Source organism: Monodon monoceros, unplaced genomic scaffold (genome assembly GCF_005190385.1).
Source record: "Monodon monoceros isolate NGI ecotype Baffin Bay Population unplaced genomic scaffold, NGI_Narwhal_1 Super_Scaffold_11, whole genome shotgun sequence".
NCBI classification, from domain to species: Eukaryota; Metazoa; Chordata; class Mammalia; order Artiodactyla; family Monodontidae; genus Monodon; species Monodon monoceros.
In genome coordinates this window covers 142,893,828-142,916,457 of record NW_021703767.1, presented here as the reverse complement: position 1 = coordinate 142,916,457, position 22,630 = coordinate 142,893,828, and the positions used below count along the sequence as shown (strand labels likewise).

At 38.2% G+C, this 22,630-nt stretch overlaps 1 non-coding gene across 1 annotated transcript; it reads left to right on the top strand.

The window, feature by feature from the left end:
* Window positions 1-20,563: 20,563 nt before the first annotated feature.
* Window positions 20,564-20,665, top strand: LOC114891424. Its single transcript, XR_003792524.1, has one exon. It is a non-coding gene; the product is annotated as a U6 spliceosomal RNA (small nuclear RNA).
* The last annotated feature ends 1,965 nt before the right edge of the window (window positions 20,666-22,630 follow it).

The following is a 22,630-nucleotide window of genomic DNA, read 5'->3' as shown; positions in this document are numbered from 1 at the left end:
ATGTCCCCAACCTGTTCATTGTAGAAAGATCTAGGAAAATATCTGAAAGCAAAAAGTTCTAAGTCTGGGCATAGTCATCTTAAGATTTAAATCATAGTTGGCAATCTTCTCCTTGATATAAAGAAGCAAATTTAAGATAGTGAAGTTGGATGGACAGGTCAGCCTCTTGAAGTTATCATAGAGTAGGATATGTAATTCTTTGAAGAATTAAAAACCAACTCTTTACATGTGAACATCCAGGGAAATAACTAACTTGAGCTTGCCTTGTTTTTAATTGTGCATCTTGCCTACAGTCATAAAGTAGGAGACATTTATTTCTCATATTAAGCGCAATTAAAACCTCCTTCACCTACACCCCTCCTCCCCAAAATAAAACACCTCGTAGGTATTTTCTTCCTTTCCTTGCCCAGCCATTGAAAGTAACTTAGAACATTAAAATGACTACCTGAGACTGGGAAGGAAAATGCTAATTGTAGACAAACTGGATAGTTCATCCACTCAGATTGGCTTTAAATAACACCAAAAAGACCACAACATATTTACAAAAATGCCTTTGTCCAGAATTGAGTCCATATTCTCCATAAGATTACCTATCAGGGCAAATCTAAATCTGAAGTCTTCTCCACAAATGTCAGTAAAAATCTTCAGCTTCCACTAAGTAGTGATTTTTGTTCCATCTGACAGAAACACAATTCAGAGCCTACTATTTTATATAAACGGATGATTTTGTATTACTCACTTTTACTGAACCATGACTAAAATTTTGGAAAGAAAGATGATATGTCTATTTGAATTTGAATGTATAATTATGTTTGTCTTTTATTATGGGGGTGGGGAGTCCTCAATCAAGGACGTAGGAGAGGGCTTCCCTGGTGGTGCAGTGGTTGAGAGTCCGCCTGCCGATGCAGGGGACACGGGTTCATGCCCCAGTCCAGGGGGATCCCACATGCCACAGAGCGGCTGGGCCCGTGAGCCATGGCCGCTGAGCCTGTGCATCTGGAGCCTGTGCTCTGCAACGGGAGAGGCCCGCATACCACAAAAAAAAAAAAAAGTAGGAGAGAAGGAAAATTATTTTTCCTTCTACACACATGCAACAGAATACCATTCAGAAATAGAAATAAACTGTCAACCTGGGCAAAAGCATGGATGAATCTTACATGTATATTGCTAAGTGAAAAAATTCAGTCTATGGAGGCTGCACACTGTATGACTCGATTTATATGGCATTCTGGAAAAGGTAAAACAGATGGTAAACAGGTTATGGCAGGGGGGGTTGAAATATTCCATATGATACTTTAGTGTTAGATGCCTGTCACTATGCATTAGTCTAAAGCCATGTATTATTACAACATTCAATGCAGTTCCTACCAAAATTTCAAAGACATTGTTGATGAAACTAAACAATCCATCCTGATATGTGTATGGAATCCCAAAGGATCCTAAACAGCCAAGAGGATCCTAAGAAAGAAGAACAGAACATGGAGAAAACACACTCCATGACTTTAAATCACATTGCAAAGCTACAGAATCCAAACACTGTAGAAATGGCACAAAAAGAGGCTCATGGGCCAGAGGAATAGAATTGAGAGCCTGGGAAGAAACCCACAAATACATGGTCAGTTAAATTATGACAAAGCTGCCAAGGACATACAACAGAAAAAAACACAGTCCCCTCAATAAATTGCCTGGAAAGCAGAATATCACAGTCCAAAGAAAGGATGCTGGACATCATCTGCACCACACACAAAACTAACTAAAACCCCCAATTTTCCACATCGAACTCTTCCTTTGCTGGGTCCTTTGAAGAGGGAGATGGACCCACCAACAGTCAGCCACACACAGGAAGATTCTCCCCATGTTTTCCTTAGCATTTCCTCCACTATGGCACCTCCCAGACGGTCCTGAGGAAACTGAGTGCCTCTCAATGTGGATGAAGCCCCACTTTGTCCGAAACCAAATCCCTGGAGGGTATCGAGGAGACCCAGCTCCTGGCCGCTGTGCACAGACCCAGGACTGTGGACAGAGGAGGCAGGGCCTGCACTGGCAAAAGTGGGGCTTGTCACCCTCTGCTGGAAAACTGGGAAATTCAGGCTGTACCCACTCAAGTTCGGTGAAAGCCAAGTCCCCTGCTGGCCGTCCTGCTGAATCCAATAAAATTTGGAAATACAGGCGGATGGAGGCAAATACCCTATGACTTCTCGAAAAAGTTATAGAACAGTTAGAAACCATATGCACTGAACTGAATGTAGACACAAACTTCACAGCTTACAACAAAGTCCCCTCAAGTTGTCCACAGACACATTTAAAATATAAAACTATAAACATTGTAGAAGAAAACATAAAAGGAATTCTTCATGGCCATGGAATTGGTCATGTAGATCATGAGCTTTGACATTAAACAAAACACAAAGAGCCCTCACACAAAAGGATAAAAAAATTAATAACGTGTCTTTTATAAAATTAAAAATTTGTATTCAGTGAAATACCTTATTCTAAAAACCAAAAGACAAGCAACAACATGGGAAAAATATTTGCAAAGCATATCAGATAAAGAATTTGTACACACATTATACAAAGAACTATAAAACAAACAGCTGCATTAAAAATGGGTAAGGATCTGAACAGACACCTGGCCAAAGAAGATATACAGATAATAAATAAGTAGACAGAAATACAATCAACATCAAAAACCGTTAGGGAATTACAAATTAACACAATAAGACAGCACTACACACCTATGAGAACTGCTAACCTCCTCCTGAAATGACAGTACTGATTACTGGAGTATGGGGAACCAAAGCAACTCTCCTTGCTGATGGAACACATACAGGGCCTCTTGAGATACTTTGGCAGGATTGTCCAAAGCCAAACAAGTCTCACACCCTGAGATCCATCCATCACACCTCCAGTATTCACAGAGTTCTTTTGAAAAACTATACCTAAACAAAACTAAGGATGGTACTAGGCACGGAAGCTATTCTCATAATGCCTAAACCTTACAAGAATCAGGATAACTTCAGAAGACGAATGCAAAGCAAATTGGGGTACATCCATGTGAAAGGTTGTAGAAAAGGACACCCCAAATCACAGAATTTCTAGAGACCCCTAAGAGCTAAAAGAATTTTGACAAAGAAAATCAAAGAGGGAGGCTTACACTTCCCGATTTCAAATGTTAGTACACAGCATCAGGAAATAAAATACAGTCATGCTGGCATGAAGTTATACATAGAGATGAATAAAATTGAATGGAGATCCCAGAAATAAACCCATCTGTCTAGCATGAAATAATTTTAGGCAACAGTCAACGGCATGAAATTGGGACAAAATGATGTTTTCAACAAATGGTGCTAGTCAATTGGCATCCACATGCAGAGGGATGAAATTAGACCCTTACCTCATACAAAATACAAAGGGGATCACAAAATACATAAAAGACTTTAAGTAAAAAGTAAAATTTCACTCAGCCCCTTGTATCCGTGGATTGCACAACCATGGATTAAACCAACTCCAAATCAGAAATACTAGAAAATTCAAAAAGTTTCAAAAAAAAAGAAAACTTGAATTTGCCACAGTCTAGGAACTATTTACATAGCATATACATTGTGTTTATAATATTTATATAGCATTTATATTGTATTAGTTCTTAAAAGTAATCTACAGATAATTAAATGCATACAGGAAGATGTGCTAGGTTATTTGCAAATTCTGTACCATTTTATATAAAAGACTTGAACATCTTCAGGTTTTGATAATCGCTGGCTGTCCTGGAACCAATTCCTGATGGATACCAAGGGATGGCAGTGTAAACTCTCCAAGAAAACATTAGGGTAAACCTTCATAACCTTGTAATTAGCAATGGTGTTTCTTAGATCTGACATCTAAGTACAAGCAACACATGAAAAATAGTTTGAATTTCCTCAAAATAAGCCTGTGTGCTTCAAAAGAGGCAATTCAGAAAGTGAAAGAGGGCTCACAGAATGGAAGACAATAATTCCACACTATGTTATCTGGTGAGACTTTATCCATTGTATATCAAGAACTTTTACAAACTCATCAACAAAACAAACAACTCATTTTAAATATGGACGAAGGAATTAAATTGACCCTTCTCCACACAATATATGAAAAATGGTCAAGAAGGAGGTGAAAAGATACAATGGAAATGCATATTAAAACCACAATGCAATAAGTCCTTTATACACTCTACGATGGTTTTAATGAAGAAAATTAACAATAGCAAATACTGGAAACAATGAGGAGACATTGGAACATTTAATCATTACTGGTAGACATGGAAAAACGTGAAACCTATATTTACCCTACAAACATACAACAACCATATGGTTCAACGAATTCACACCTAGGTAAATACCAAACAGAATGGAAAACAAGTGTTCAAATCTATTGATACCAGCACTCTTCACAATAGTCAAATATTAGAAACAATGCAAACGTCCACCAATGCATAAAGAGATAAATAATATGGTGGTTGATTCATAACACACCATATTATTCTGCCATGAAAAGAATCAAGTAAAATAATGCAGTCTCTGTGGAAAACAGTATGACAGTTCTCAAAAAAATTCAACATAGAATTAATGTATGATCTACCAATTCCACAACAGGGTATTTACCCAAAAAATTGAATTCAAGAACTGGAAGAGATATGGGTATACCCATAGTTATAGCAGCATTAACCACAATCACAAAAGTCGGAAGTGTCCCAATTGTCTATCAATGGAAGAATGGCTAAAATAAATGTGGTATACACACAAAGGAATGTCATTCAGCCTTAAAATCTCAGGAAACTCTGACATATGCTACAACATGTATGAACATTGAAGCCATTATGTGAAGTAAAATAGCCCTGTCACACACACACACGATGATATGATTGCACTTATACAACATAACCAGAGAAGTCAATTTCTTTTTTTTAATTAATTAGTTTATTTTTGGCTCTGTTTGGTCTTTATTGCTGCCTGCGGGCTTTCTCTGGTTGCAGCAAGTGGGGGCTACTCTTCATTGTGGTGCACAGGCTTCTCACTGCCATGACTTCTCGTCACAGAGCATAGGCTCCAGGCGCGTGGGCTTCAGCAGTTGTGGCGTATGGGCTCAGTAGTTGTGGCTCACGGGCTCTAGAGCTCAGACTCAGTAGTTGTGGCACATAGGCCCAGGTGCTCCGCAGCATGTGGGGTCTTTCTGGACCAGGGCTCGAACCCGTGTCCCCTGCATTGGCAGGCAGATTCTTAACCACTCAGCCACCAGGGAAGCCCCAGAGAAGTCAATTTCTAAGGCAGAATTTAGAATGTGGTTGCCAGGAGCTGAGGGAAATTAGTGACTAATGGCCACAGAGTTTCACTGGTGAAAATGGAAGATTTCTGAGCATAGATGATGAAGATATTGGTGCAAAAATGTGAGTGTAGTTAATGCCACAGAACTGTGCACTTACAATGGTTTAAATCATAAATGTTATGTACATTTCATCAAGATTTTAAAAAATGAATGAAGCACTGCTACCTGCTACCATACATAAAAGTCCAGCAAGACACTACATATCCTGTGCACTTTCAATCCATCACGGTTGTAAACATGAGGGAAAGTATGTCATGGTTCCAGAAAAAATAACTGGATCAGAATGAAAAAAGTCACTTCCCTAGAGTTGGGGCAGCTGGTGAAAGCTGAAGTGGCCCTGTGGATAGGATTGTAATGTGGAAACCATAATTTCCTCATTTAGAGGTTATGTGCTCATTCCCTGGAAGAGTGTTTCTATTTTGTGTAAAACCTACTGGAGTTTTTTGTGTGAAGTTGCAAATATGAGTACTTTGTACTGCTGTTGAAATTTTTCTATACATTTGAAATGACCAGAAAATAAATTACTTTTATAACAATAATGTCAATATAGGGACAGAAAAGTAGAAAAGATATCAAGCTTTGTTACAGAGGCCGAGCCCTATGCTTATCCTGTTGACCCAAAGTGATGATGCAGTTCCCTGTTGTATGAAATCACAGATTTTTACGGGGCACTCTGGAAAGATATTAGTAGCCACTATGTCTTCACTGATGTGGATCACCTGGATGTGGTAGAAACAGTGGGATTTCTAATTCCAGTTTTCCACATCAAGCCACCAAAAAACTGTTAGAACTAATAAATGAATCTAGTAAAGTTGCAAAATACAAAATCAAGAGACAAAAACCACACACTAATATGTTCCTATACACTAATAATGAAACGTCAGAAAGAGAAATTAAGAAAACGACCCCATTTACAATAACATCAAAAGAACCAAATACCTAGGAATACATTTCACTCAAGTTGTGGAAGACCCACACACTGAAAATGTTGACATTCATGAAGAAATTGAAGGTGAAAATAAATGGAAAGATATCCTGTGCTCATGGATATAAAAAATTAGTAGTGGTGGGCTTCCCTGGTGGTGCGGTTGTTGAGAGTCCACCTGCCGATGCAGGGGACACGGGTTCGTGCCCTGGTCCGGGAAGATCCCACATGCCACAGAGCAGCTGGGCCTATAAGCCATGGCCGCTGAGCCTGTGCGTCCGGAGCCTGTGCTCCACAATGCGAGAGACCACAACAGTGAGAGGCCCATGTACCACAAAAAAAAAAAAAAAAAAAAATTAGTAGTGGTAAAATGTCCATCCTACCCAAAATATTATACACATTCAATGCAATTCCTGTGAAAATGGCATTTACCACGAAACTGAACAATCTTGAATTCTCTATGGAAACTTAAAGAACCCTGAAGAGCCACAGGGACCCTGAGAAAGGATTGACTTTTCTATGGAATCTTAAAGAACCCTGAGAAAGGAGAGCAGCAGTGGTAGGAAACTCCCTCCCTAACTTAAACAATATTATGAAGCTACAGTAAACAAAGAGGGTACAGCATAAAAATGACACAAAAAGAAGCACACAGGCCAGAGGAATGGAAGAGAGCCCAGGAATAAACCCACATATCTGTGGTCAGTTAATTTATAGCAAAGCTGCCAAGGACATACACCAGGGAAAAACACTCCCCTCAATAAATTTCCTGGAAAACGGAACCTCACAAGCCATAAAAGGACACTGGACACCATCTGCACCACACACAAAACTAACTAAAACCTACAGCTTTCCAAGCCCTTCATTTGCTCGGTCTTCTGAAGATGGACCCCTGTCAGTCAGCCTTGCACAGAAGACTTCTCCCAAATTCTTTTTAAAGTTTTCCTCCTGCAGTGGATTCTCCCAGCTGGTTGTGAGGAAACCGAGCTCCTCTCAATGTGCATGCATTCCCAAGTTGTCTGGAAGCCAAATCCCTGACAAGTCCTGAGGAGACATAGCTCCTGTCATCTGTGTAGAGAGCCAAGTCTGTGGACAGAACAGTCAGGCACTGCACTGGTAAGAGATGCAGGCTTATTACTCTCTGCAGGCAATGTGGGAAATGCTGGCCACACCCAATCATAATTCAGTGGAGGCCTATTTTCCTGCTGGTGCTCCTGCTGAATTCACTACATTTTAGAAATTCAAATGGTTGGAAGAAAATATCCCATGACTTCTCAAAAAAAACAGTCATAGAACAATTAAAAAACATATGCAATGAAATAAATGTAGACACAAACTTTAGAGCTTACAACAAAAATCACTCCAAACTGTCCATAAACAAATTTAAAATATGAAACCCTAAAAATTGTAGAAGAAAACATAGAAGAAAATCTATATGGCCATGGGTCTGGTGACATAGATCATGAGCTTTGACTTTTAACACACAACATGAAAATCCCACCCACAAAAGGAAAAAAAATTAATAACATGTACTTTATCCAATAAAATATTTCTGCTCCATGAAATATCTTATTCAGAAAAAGGCAAGCAACAAACAGAGGGGAAAAAATCTTTGCAAAATATAAAGAATTTTTACTCACATTACATACAGAAGTATATAACAGGTGCATTAAAATTGACAAAGATCTTAAAAGACACCTGTCCAAAGAAGATATAAAGATAATAAGTGGACAAAAATATGATCAATATCACATATAATTAGGAACTTATAAATTGAAAACACAAGACAGCACTACACCCCTATTAGAACTGTTAACCTCCTCCAAAAATGACAATATCAATTACTGGAGGATGGGGAAGCAGAGCTACTCTCATTGCTGATGGACCTCAAATACACGTTCTTGAGATAGAGTTTGGCAATATTTTCCAAAGTCAAAGAAGTCTTGCATCTTGAGATCCATCCATCACAACTTCAGTATTCACACAACCGCTTTGAAAAACTCTATCCAAATGAAAACAAGGATGCCATTATGCATGGAAGCTCTAGTCATAATGTCTAAACCTTACAGGAATCAGGAGGTCTTCATGAGATGAATGCATAAGCAAATAGGGGTACATTCATATGAAAGGGAGATGAATAGGACACCCCAGAATATGGAATTTCAAGAGACACCAAGGAGTTAAAATAATTTTCAAAAAGAAAATCAAAATTGGAGGCTTACATTTCCAATTTCAAATGTTAGTATATAACAGCAGTAAACAAAACACTGTGATACAAACATGAAGATTTACAAATAAGTGAATGGTAGTGAAAAGAGATCCCAGAAGTAAACCCATACATCTATGATGAACAGATTTTAGAAAACAGTCAACAGCACTAAATTGGGAGAAAGTGGTGTTTTTAGCAAATGATGCTAGGCAATTGTCTATCCTCATGCAGAGGAATGACATTGGACCATTACTTTATACCACATACAAAAAGTATTTCAAAATACATAAAAGGTTTAAATGTAAAAAGTAAAATTTCACTCAGTCCTTTGTATCCACGTGACCACATCCATGGATTCAACAAACTCCAGATCACAAATATTAACAAAAATTTTCCAAAATTTTCAGAAGGAAAAACTTGAATTTTCCACTTGCCAGCAAATATTTACATAGCATTTACATTGTATATACAACATTTACATATCTTTTGTATTGTATTATTTCTTTTAAGTAACTCAGAGATATCTTAAAGTATACAGGAAGATGTGCCCAGGTTATGTGCAAATACTATGCCATTTTATATAAGGGACTTGATACTCTGCAAATTTTGCTGTCTGCAGGATGCTCTGGAACCAATCCCCCACGAATATCAAGAGACAACTGTGTAAACTCTCCAAAAAAACATGAGAATAAACCTTCATAACCGTGGATTTAGCAATGTTTTCTTTGATCTGACAGCAAAGCACAAGCAACAACAAGAAAAATAAATTGGATTTCCTCAAAATGAAAAGACTTTGTGCATCAAAAGATGCAATTCAGAAAGTGAAAGACAGCCCACAGAATGGAAGAAAATACTTCCAAAGTACATATCTGATGAGTCTTTATCAAGTATATCTGAAGAACTTTTACAACTTGTTAACCAAGAAAAACAATCCATTTTAAATATGAACAAATGACTGATGTAGACCCTTCTCCACACAAGACATGCAAATGGTCAACAAGCAGATTAAAAGATAGGATGAAAATGCAAATTACAACCACTATACCGTAACTATTTCACACAGGCTAAAATGGTTATATTCAAGAAAATTAAAAATGACAAATGTTGGCAACTATGCAAAGAAATTGGAAACTTTAAACATTACTTGTCAGGAAACCAAATTCCTGTCAGTGTGGACACAGTCACACCTTGTCATGAAGCCAAAGCCCCATTTGGTCTTGAAGAACCAGATTCCTGTCAGCATGGATACAGACCTGTGTTGTATTGAAGCCAAAAACCCAGAAAGTCCTAAGGAGACTGAGCTCCTGTCAGCATAGATGCTTACTTGCACCATCTGAATGGAAGCTGTAGTGGTGTCTGAGGAAACAGAACCCATTTCAGCTGCCTGAGGAGCCAAGTCCGTGGGTGGAATGTGCATGCCCTGTGAGTCAGAGAGGTAGACTTGGCCTCTCTGTGGGCAGAGTTGGAAGTGTAGGCCCTGCCTACCTAACAGATCCCTGTAGACAGCATTCCCTTCTGGCAAAACTGCTGAATCAATTTCACTTAGGATTTTCAAACTAAAATGGAGACTATATCCTATAACATTTCTAACAATAGTTAAGGAACATTCCATTGGAAACAGTTTGGCCTAAAATGAATGCAGACACAAACTTTACAACTTATGCCAAATTCCCTGACAATTATTCATAGGCCAATCTTAAATACAAAACTGTTCAAAATTATAGAAGAAAACATAGACAAAAAATAAACATGAGCTTTGGTTTCATCACTTAAATCATGAGATTTGATTCTTGATGGAAACAAGATGTCAGAGTAGAAGGACGTGAGCTCACCTCTTCTTACAAAAACACCAAAGTCACAACTGTAAACACAAAAATGCTGGAACCTACAACAAAAGATACCCTACGTCAAAAGACAAAGAAAAAGCTACAACGAGATAGTAGGAGGGGCACAACTGTGATAAAATCAAATCCCATACCCACTGGGAAGGTGACCCACAAACTGGGAAATAAATATACAACAGAAGTTCTCCCACAGGAGTGAAAGTTCTGAGCCCCACGTCAGGCTCCCCAGCCTGGGGTTCTGGCAATGGGAGGAAGAGCCCCCAGAGAATCTGGCTTTGAAGACCAGTGGGGTTAGAACGCAGGGATTCCAGTGGACTGGGGGTAAAGAGACTCGTACTGGAGGGTGTACACAAGGAATTGTGTGCACCAGAACCCAGGGAAAAAAAGCAGTGACCTCATAAGAGACTGAGCCAGACCTACCTGCTAGTATTGGAGGATCTCCTGCAGAGACAGAGGTGGTTAAGTCTCACTGCCAGGACAAAGACACAGCTGGCAATAATTCTGGGGAGTATTCACTGGCGTGAGCCCTCCTGGAGGCTGCCATTTTCCCACCAATACCTGGCCCCATCAAATAACCTGTAGGCTCCAGTGCCAGGATGCCTCAGGCCAAAACACCAACAGGCTGAGAACACAGCCACACTCATCAGCAGACAGGCTGCTTAAAGTCTTCCTGAGCACACAGCTGCCTGATAAGCACACCTCCTGACATGGCCCTGCCCACCAGAAGTACAAGACCCAGCTCTACACAACAGTGGGCAGGACGCAGTCCCACCAACCAGGAAGCCTGCACAAACCTCCTAGCCTCATCCACCAGGAGCAGACAGAAGAAGCAAGAATAACTAGAACCCTGCAGCCTGTGGAACAGAGATCACAAACACAGAAAGTTAGACAAAATAAGAGGGCAGAGAAATATGTCCCAGATGAAGCAACAAGATAAAATCCCAAAAGAACAACTAAGTGAGGTGGAGACAGGCAATCTAAATGAAAAAGAATTCAGAGTAATAATAGTAAAAATTATCCAAGATCTTGAAAAAAATGGAGGCACAGACCAAGAAGATACAAGAAATGTTTATCAAAGACCTAGATGAAAGAAAAAACAAGCAAACAGAAATGAACAATACAATAATTGAAGTGAAAAATACACTAGAAGGAATCAATATCAGAATAACTGAGGCAGAAGAACAGATAAGGGAGCTGGAAGACAGAATGGTGGAAATCATTGCCGTGGAACAGAATAAAGAAAAATGAATGAAGAAAAATCAGGACAGTCTAAGAGATAGCTGGGAAAACATTAAATGTGCCAACATTCACATTATAGGGGTCCCATAAGGAGAAGGGAGAGAGAAGGACCTAAGAAAATATTTGAAGAGATAATAACTGAAAACTTCTCTAATGTGGGAAAGGACACAGTCACCCAAGTCCAGGAAGTGCAGAGAGTCCCAGGCAGGATAAATCCAAGGAGAAACACTGAGACACAGAGTAATCAAACTGACAAACATTAAAGACAAAGAAAAAAATATTAAATGCAACAAGGGAAAAGCAACAAATAATATACACTGAATTCCCATAAGGTGATCAGCTCATTTCTCAACAAAAACCCTGCAGGACAGAAGGGAGTGGCAGGATATATTTTAAATGATGAAAGGGAAGAATCTACAACCAGGAATACTCAATCCAGCAAGGCTCTCATTCAGATTCAATAGAGAAATCAAAAGCTTTACATACAAGCAAAAGCTAAGAGAATTGAGCACCACCTGACCAGCTCTGGAACAAATGCTAAAGGAAATTCTCTAGGTGGAAAAGAAAAGGCCACAACTAGAAACAAGAAAATTATGAACAAAAAAGCCCACTGGTAAGGGCAAACATACAATAAAGGTAGGAAATCATCCAAACACAAATATGATATCAAAACGAGCTCTTGTGAGAAGAGGGGAGCACAGATGCAGGATACCGGAAATACATTTGAAATTTAAAAAAACAGCAACTTAAAACAATCTTCTTTATACATAGACTGCTATATCAAAAACTCATGGTAACTGCAAAAAGAAAATCTATAATAGATACACACCCAAAAAAGAAAAAGGAATCCCAAACACAACACTAAAGTTAGTCATCAAATCACAAGAGAAAAAAAGAGGAAGGAAGAAAAAAGACCTCCAAAAACAAACCCCAAACAATTAAGAAAACAGCAACAGGAATATACATATCAATAATTACCTTAAATGTAAATGAATTAAATGCTCCAACCAAAAGGCATACACTGGCTGAATGGATACAAAAGACCCATATATAGGCTGTCTATAAGAGAACCACTTCAGATATAGGGATACACAGAGACTGAAAGTGAGCAGATGGAAAAAGGTATTCCATGCAAATGTAAATCAAAAGAAACCTGGAGACAAAATTGACTTTAAAATAAAGAATGTTACAAGAGACAAAGAAGGACACAACATAATGATCAAGGGATCAATTCTAAAGGAAGTTATAACAATTGTAAATATATATGAACGCAACATAGGTGCACCTCAATATACAAAGCAAAAGCTAACAGCCATAAAAGGAGAAATAGACAGTAGCACAATAATAGTGGGGAACTTTAACACCCCACTTCCATCAATAAACAGACCATCAAGAAAGAAAATCAACAATGAAATACAGGCCTTAAATGACACATTAGACCAGATGGACTTAATTGATATTTATAGAGCATTTCATGCAAAAGCAGCAGAATACATATTCTTTTCCAGTGCACATGGAACATTATCCAGGACTGATCACATGCTGGGCCACAAATTGAACCTCAGTAAATTTAAGAAAATTCGTATCATATCAAGCATCTTTTCCAACCACAATGTTATGCGATTAGAAATCAACTACAAGAAAAAAATATAAAAAACACAAACATATGGAAGCTAAACAATATGCTACAAAACAACCAATGGATCACTGAAAAAAATCAAAGAGGAAATTAAAAAATACCTAGAGACATGAAAACAAAAGCACAATGATCCAAAACCTATTGGATGCAGCAAATGCTCTAAGAGGGAAGTTTATAGCAGTATAAACTTTACCTCAGGAAACAAGAAAAATCTCAAATAAACAATCTAACCTTAAACCTAAAGCAACTAGAGAAATAGGAACAAACAAAATCCAAGTTAGTAGGAGAAAAGAAATAATAAATATCAGAGGAGGAATAAATGAAATAGAGAGAAAGAAAACAATAGAAAAGATCAATGAAACTAAAAGCTGGTTCTTTAAAAAGATAAACAAAAATTATAAACCTTCAGCCAGACTCATCAAAAAAAGAGGGAGAGGGCTCAAATCAATAAAATTAGAAACGAAAAAGATGTTACAATGGGCACCAAAAAATACAAAGGATCATAAAAGACTACTACAAGCAACTATATGCCAATAAAATGGACAACCTTGAAGAAAAAGATAAATTCCTAGAGAGGTACAATCTCCCAGGACTGAACCAAGAAGTAGAAAATATGAACAGACCAATCGCAAGTACTGAAATTGAAAGTGTGATTAAATAAATCCCAACAGGGACTTCCCTGGTGTTCCAGTGGTTAAGGCTCCACACTTCCACTACAGGGGGCACAGGTTTGATCCCTTGTTGGGAAACTAAGATCCTGCATGTTGTGTGACATAGCCAAAAAACAGTAATAATAATAATAATAATCCCAATAAACGAAAGTCCAGGGCCAGATGGCTTCACTGGGCAATTCTGTCAAACATTTAGAGAAGAATTAAAACCTATCCTTCTGAAACTATTCCAAAAAAAAAAAACACTGTAGAGGGTGGAACACTACCAAACTCATTCTATGAGGCCACCATCATCCTGATACCAAAACCAGACAAAGATATCAGAAAAAAAGAAAATTAGAGGACAATATCACTGATGAACATAGACATAAAAATCCTCAACAAAATACTAGCAAACTGAATCCAACAATACATTAAAAGGATAATACAGCATGATCAAGTGGAATTTATCCCAGGGAGACAGAGATTTTTCAATATCTGCAAATCAATCAGTGTGATACACCATGTCAAGTAATTGAAGAATAAAAACCATATGATCATCTCAATAGATACAGGAAAAGCTTTGACAAAATTCAATACCCATTTATGATAAAAACTCTCCAGAAAGTGGAAATAGAGGGAACCAACCTCAACAAAATAAAGGCCATATATGATAAACCTACAGCTAACATCATACTCAATGGTGAAAAGCTGAAAACATTTCCTCTAAGACAAGGGACAAGACAAGGATGTCCAGTCTCACCACTTGTATTCAACATAGTTTGGGAAATCCTAGACATAGCAATCAGAGAAGAAAAAAAACATAAAAGGGATTTTGGAAAAGAAAAAGTAAACCTGTCATTATTTGCAGATGATGTGATACTATACATAGAAAATCTGAAAGATGCTACCAGAAACATTCTTTGACATAAACTGCAGCAATATCTTTTTTGATGAAACTCCTAGAGTAATGAAAATAAAAGCAAAAATAAACAAATGGGACCTAATTTAACTCAAAAGCTTTTGCACAGCAAAAGAAATCATAAACAAAATGAAAATACAACCCTCAGAATGGGAGAAAATGTTTTCAAATGAAGCTACTGACCAGGGTTTAATCTCCAAGATATACAAACAGCTCATGCATCTCTATGTAAAAAAAAAAAAAAAAACCCCAAACAACCCAATCAAAAAATGGGTAGAATCCCTAAAGAGACACTTCTCCAAAGAAGATGCACAGATAGCAAAAAAGCACAAGAAAATATGCTCAATGTCACTAATTTTCAAAGAAATGCAAATCAAAACTACAGTGAGTTATCACCTCACACTGATCAGAAGGGCCATCACCAAAAAGTCTGCAAACAATAAATGCTGGAGATGGTGTGGAGAAAAAGGAACCCTCCTACACTGTTGGTGGGAATTTAAATTGGTACAGCCACTCTAGAGAACTGTATGGAATTTCCTTAAAAAACTAAAAATAGAACTACCATATGATCCAGCAATCTCACTCCTGTGCATATATCTGGAGAAAACCACACTTCAAAAAGATACATTCACCCCAATGTTCATTCCAGCACTATTTGCAATAGCCAAGACATGGAAGCAACCTAAAAGTCCACTGACAGAGGAATGCATAAAGAAGACGTAGTACATATATACAATAGAATATTACTCAGCCATAAAAAATATCAAAATAATGCCATTTGCAGCAACATGGATGGACTTAGAGATGATCATACTAAGTGAAGCAAGTCAGACAGAGAAAGACAAATATATGATATCACTTATATGTGGAATCTAAACAAATGATACAAGTGAACTTATTTACAAAACAGAAACAGATTCACAGATATCAAAAACAAACTTATGGTTACCAAAGGGGAAACGTGGAGGGGAGGGATAAATCAGGAACTTGGGATGAATGTAGACACACTGCTATATGTAAGATAGATAACTGACAAAGACTTACTGTATAGCACAGGGAATTCAACTCAATATTCTGTGATAACCTATATGAGAAAATAATCTAAAAAGTAATGAATATATGTATGTGTATAAATGAATCACGTTGCTGTACACTTGAAACTAACACAACATTGTAAATCAACTATGCTCCAATAAAAGAAAAAGAATGAAGAATCTGTAGAAAAGAGAAAATCATGATTGGAAAGTAAATCACTTAAAGAAGCCAGTACACAGATTTAAAAAAAAAAAAAGAAAAGAAAAAATTTATATGAAGTGATGATAACCACAATGAATAAAAAAAGGATGAACATGATGATGTAAAAGAGAACATGAAAATCATAAAACGTGGTGGAGGATACTATGAAAATATAGGGGTTTTTTTTCCCCCAGAATGTGTTTGATACTATATGACTACCAGTCTAAGGAATGTAGATATAGGAAGGAGTTAACATACTTGAAAAACAGGATAACATCAAATCAAAATCATACAATAGATACACAAAAATCCAAAAGAAGAGAACACAAGGCTAATACAAAAGAAAGTCATCAAACCATAAAAGGAAAAAAAGAAAAACAAAACGGACAAAGAAGAAATACAAAATAAATGGGAAAACACTATCAATAATTACCTTAAATGTCAAAGGATTAGGTGTTCCTATCAAAAGACATAGAGTGGCAGATTGGATAGAGAAACAAGAGCATACAATATGCTGCCTTCAAGAGACCCACTTCAGCACAAAGGATACACATAGATTGAAAGTGAGGAGATGGAAAAAGATATTTCATACAAATGGAAATGAGAAGAAAGTAGAAGTCACAATACTCATATGAGACAATTTAGACTTTAAAACAAAGGCTAAAAAGAAAGATAAAGAAGGTCATTATAGAATGATAAAAGCAATGCAAGAAGAGGATATTACAACTGTCAATATATATGCACCCAATATAGGAACACCCAAATACATAAAAAAGTACTAACAGACATAAAGGGAGAAACTGACAATAATACAATAATAGTAGAATTTAACTCCCCGCCCTCATCAATGGACAGATCTTCAATATGGAAGATCAATAAGGCAACGGAGATCCTAAATAATACAATAAAACAGTTATACTTAATTGGTATTTTCAGGACATTACATCCCCAAAAAACAGAATACACATTCTTTTTGAGTGTACAGGGAACATTCTCTAGAATTGACCACATACTAGGGCACAAAACAAGCCTCAACAAAGTTAAGAGGATAGAAACTTCTTCAGACAGCTTTTCTGACCGCAATGTCATGAAACTAGAAAACAACCATGAAAAAAGAAACAAGTAAAAAAATGATTACATGGAGACTAAACATGCTATTAAAAAAACAATGGATCAATGATGAAATCAAGAAGAAATTTAAAAATAAGCTTGAGAGAAATGACAGTGAAAACACAACCATAAAAAATCTATGGGATGCAGCAAAAGTAGTTCTTAGAGGAGGCTCATAGCAACAGAGGCTTTCTTCAAGAAACAAGAAATATGTCAAATAAAAAGCCAAATCCACCACCTAAAATAGTTAGAGAAAGAAGAACAAACAAAGCCTAAAGTCAGCAGATGGAAGTAAAAAAATAAAGATCAGAGAGGAAATTAAATAGAGATCAAAAAGAAACAACAGAAAAAAATCAATAAAATCAAGAGCTTTCTTGAAAGGGTAAAAAATATTGACAAACCTCTGGCCAGGCTCACCAAGAAGACAAGAGGGAAGACCCAAATAAACAAAATAAGAAATGAAAGAGTATAAATCACAACTGATACCCCAGAAATACAAAACATAAGAGAATACTATCAACAATGGTATGCCAAAAAATTTGCAACCTAGAGAAATGGACAAGTTTCTAGAAACACACAACCCACCAAAATTGAATCAAGAAGAAATAGATAACTTCAATAGACCAATCACTAGAAATGAAATAGAATCTGAAAACAAAAAAAAAAAACCCTACAAAAAAAGTCTAGGACCAGATGGCTTCACAGGTGAGTTCTACCAAACATACAAAGAAGAACTTATACTGATTGCTGTCAAACTCTCCCAAAAGATTGAACAGGAAGGAACACTCCTAAAGACATTCTTTGAAGCTGTCATCAACCTGATACCAAAGACAGTATCAAGAAAAGAAATTACAGGCCAATATCTTTAATGAATATAGATGCAAAAATTCTCAACAAAATATTAGCGAACTGAATCCAACAACACATAAAAAAGATTGTACACCATGACCAAGTTGGATTCATCCCAGGGTCACAAGGATGGTTCAACATATGGAAATCAATGTGATACACCACAACAACAAAAGAAAAGACAAAACCAATGATCATCTCAATAGATGCAGAATAAAGGCATCTGATAAAATTCAACATCCATTCATGATAAAAAAGAAAAACTCTTACCAAAGTGGGTATAGAGGGAACATTTCTCAACATAATAAATGTTGTTTATGACCAACTCACAGCCAATATAATACTCAACAGTGACAAGCTGAAAGCCTACCAAGTAATATCTGGAAGAAGAAAAGGATACCCACTCTCACCACTTCTATTCAACATTGTACTGGAAGTTCTAGCCAGAGTAATCAGACAAGAAAAATATAAATAAAAGGTATTCAAACTGGTAGGAAAGAGGTAAAATTTTCAGTATATACAGATGACATGATACTATATATAGAAAACCCTAAAGACTCCACACAAAAAAATATTAGAACTGATAAGCGAATTCAGCAAGGTAGCAGGATACAAGATTAACATACAGAAATCGGTTGCATTTCTTTACACTAACAATGAAATATCAGAAAGGGAATGTAAACAAACAATCCCTTTGAAAATCAAACAAACAAACAAATAAATAAATAGGAATTAACGTGACCAAGGAGGTGAAACACATATGCTGAGAACTATAACACATTAATAAAGAAAATTAAAGATAATTCAAAGAAATGGAAGATATCCCATGCTCTTCGATTGGAAGAATTAATATTGTTAATATGGCTATACTATCCAAAGCAATCTATAGATTTAATGCAATCCCTATCAGATTACACAACATTTTTCACAGAACTGAAACAAATAATTCTAAAATTTATATGGAACCATAAAAGACCCAGAATTGCCAAAGTAATTCTGAGGAAAAAGAACAAAGCAGGAGGCATAACCTTCCCAGACTCCAGACTATACCACAAAGCTACAGTAATTGAAACAGTGTGGTATCAGCACAACAAAAGACATACAGATCAATGGAGCAGAACAGAGAGCCCAGAAATAAGCCCACACACCTATGGTCAATTAATCTTCGACAAAGGAGGCAAGAATATAAAATGGGAAAAAGTCTCTTCAGCAAGTGGTGCTGGGAAAGTTAGACAGCTGCATGCAAATCAATGCAGTTAGAACACACCCTCACACCATACCCAAAAATAAACTCAAAATGGCTTAAAGACTTAAATATATGACATGATGCCATAAAGCTCCTAAAAGAGGACATAGACAAGACATTCTCTGACATAAATTTTACCCATGTTTTCTTAGGTCAGTCTCCCAAGGCAATAGAAATAAAAGCAAAAATAAACAAATGGGAAATAATCAAATTAATAAGCTTTTGGACATCAAAGGAAACCATAAACAAAATGAAAGGACAACCTACAAACCGAGAGCAAATATTTGCAAATGATGTGATCGATAATGGCTTAATTTTCAAAATATACAAACAGCTCATACAATTCATTAACAGCAAACAAACAACCCAATAGAAAAATGGGTAGAAGACCTAAATAGACATATCTCCATACATACAGATGGCCAATAGGCACATGAAAATATGCTCATCATCATTGATTATTACAGAAATGCAAATCAAAACTATCATGAGTACCACCTCATACCAGTCAGAATGGCCATCATCAAAAAGTCTACAAATAACTAATGCTGGAGAGGGTGTGGAGAAAAGGGAACCCTTCTGTATTGTTGGTGGGAATGTAAATAGGTGCAGCCACTATGGAAAATAGTATGGAGGTTCCTCAAAAAACTAAAAAGAGAGTTTCCATGTAATCCAGCAATCCCACTTCTGGGCATATATCCAAACAAAACTATACTTTAAAAAGATGCATGCCCCCCTATGTTCATAGCAGCACTATTTACAACAACCAAGACATGGAAACCTAAATGTCCATCGACAGATGAATGGATAAAGAAGATGTGACATATATATAATGAATCACTTTACATATGTTATAAAAAGGAATGAAATAATGCCATTTGCAGCAACATGGATGGATCTAGAGATCATACTAAGTGAAGTCAGAAAGAGAAAGACAAATACCATACGATATCACTTATATGTGGAACCTAAAATACAACACAAATGAACATATCAGTGAAACAGAAACATACACAAAGATATAGAAAACAGACCTGTGGTTGACAAGGGCATATGGGGATGGGGGAAGGAATGATTGGGAGTTTGAGTTTAGCAGATGAAAAGTGTTATATGCAGGATGGATAAACAACAAGGTCTTACTGTATAGCCCAGGGAACAATAGTCAATATCCTGGGATAAACCATAATGGAAAAGAATATGAAAAAGAATATGTATATGTAAACTGAATCGCTTTGCTGTACAGCAGAAATGGACACAACATTGTAAATCAACTATACTTCAATAAAACTATAGACACACACACACAACTCTAACGCAGACAACCCCATTAAAACTAGGAAAAGTGTTTGCTTCGGCAGCACATATACTAAAAGTCGGAACAATAAAATTACCATGAACCCTGAGTAAAAAGGATATGCAAATTCATGAAACGCTCCATATTTTTTAAAAATTGGGAAAGGTCTGAACAGACACCTGGTCAGCGAACATGCACAGATAGTATACAAAATTATGCCCAGGACTGAGGGTAGAAAAACAATAGTCCAGCTAGACTCCCTGCATCATGTGTGACAGTGAACTAGTCCTGTCTTTCCTGGAGGCCTCAGAGAGATAGAGAGGGGGAAGGTGATGAAAGAAACTTTCACATATTGAAATATAGGGAAGTCATTCTGGCTTATATATGAGTTAATATGAATTTTATGCTAACTAAAATAGTCTGGTAGTGGCCTATCACACATATGTTGTACATCTGCTTTAATTATTAAAGGAAAGGGCACGTTGACCAGAAGTATAGCATGTTCATGTTAAAAATAAAGATTAAATTCTTCTTTTCCTGGGACACCAATGCTGGTCCTCTTTTATGATAAGACTCCCTTCCCAGGTGCCAAGGCCAGTCTGGATGTGCTGGATGTGTACGTGCTGGTCTGTTTTTTGAAACCTTGAAGAAATGTATCCCTGACTTGTTTAATGTTCTTTGTTCTGACAAGGTAAAACTGTGCTGGAAACACTGATTTTTCCAGAGCAGTTTCTCAGAGTCATCTGAGAAGCAGGCGTCTGGGCTAGTCCTCAGTTTAGCTCAAATAAAACTCTTTTCTATTCTTATTATTGATTGGTTATTGATCATTTTCATAGACATTATTTGACATGGTCGGTAGGATATCAGAAAAACCCATTTGAGGTCACCTGGGGTCTACTTTGGAGTGGCGCTTGGTATCAAACCTGGGCCGGCCCCTTGAGCTCCTCCAGCTTCACAGCACCTTTCAGGTGATTCAGTGAGTTTTTCCTGATATCTGAATCTCCTTGTATTAAGTGATGGGACATGACTTTTATTTGAGCTGTTATCTTAAGACTTGAAGTCTTAAGTGTGTATTGGTAAATTTCCTATCCAGAGGAGGGGACCTTGAAGATGGCGGAAGAGTAAGACACAGAGATCGCCTTCCTCCCCACGGATACACCAGAAATACATCTACACGTGGAACAACTCCTACAGAACACCTACTGAAGGCTGGCAGAAGACCTCAGACCTCCCAAAAGGCAAGAAACTCCCCACGTACCTGGGTAGGGCAAAAGAAAAAAAGAAAAAACAGAGACAAAAGAATAAGGACGGAACCTGCACCAGTGGGAGGGAGCCGTGAAGGAGGAAAAGTTTCCACACACTAGGAAGCCCCTCTGCGGGCGGAGACTGCGGGAGGCGGAGGGGGGAGCTTCGGGACCGCGGAGTAGTGCACAGCGACGGGTGCGGAGGGCAAAGCGGGGAGATTCCCGCACAGAGGATCGGTGCCGACCGGCACTCACCAGCCCGAGAGGCTTGTCTGCTCACCCGCCGGGGCAGGCGGGGCTGCGAGCTGAGGCTCGGGTTTCGGTTTTGGACGGAGCGCAGGGAGAGGACTGGGGTTGGCGGCTTGAACATAGCCTGAAGGGGTTAGTGCACCACGACTAGCCGGGAGGGAGTTCGGGGAAAAGCCTGCACCTGCCGAAGAGGCAAGAGACTTTTTCTTCCCTCTTTGTTTCCTGGTGCGCGAGGAGAGGGGTTTAAGAGTGCTGCTTAAAGGAACTCCAGAGACGGGCGCGAGCCGCGGCTAAAAGCGCGAACCCCAGAGATGGGCGCGAGCCGCGGCTAAAAGCGCGGACCCCAGAGACGGGCGGGAGACGCTAAGGCTGCTGCTGCCACCACCAAGGGGCCTGTGTGCGAGCACAGGTCACTCTCCACACCCCTCTTCCGCGGAGCCTGTGCAGCCCGCCACTGCCAGGTTCCCGGGAACCAGGGACAACTTCCCCGGGAGAACGCACGGCGGGCCTCAGGCTGGTGCAACGTCACGCCGGCCTCTGCCGCAACGTCACACCGCCTCTGACACCGCAGGCCCGCCCCGCACGCAGTGCCCCTCCTTCCCCCCCCACCCCCGGCCTGAGT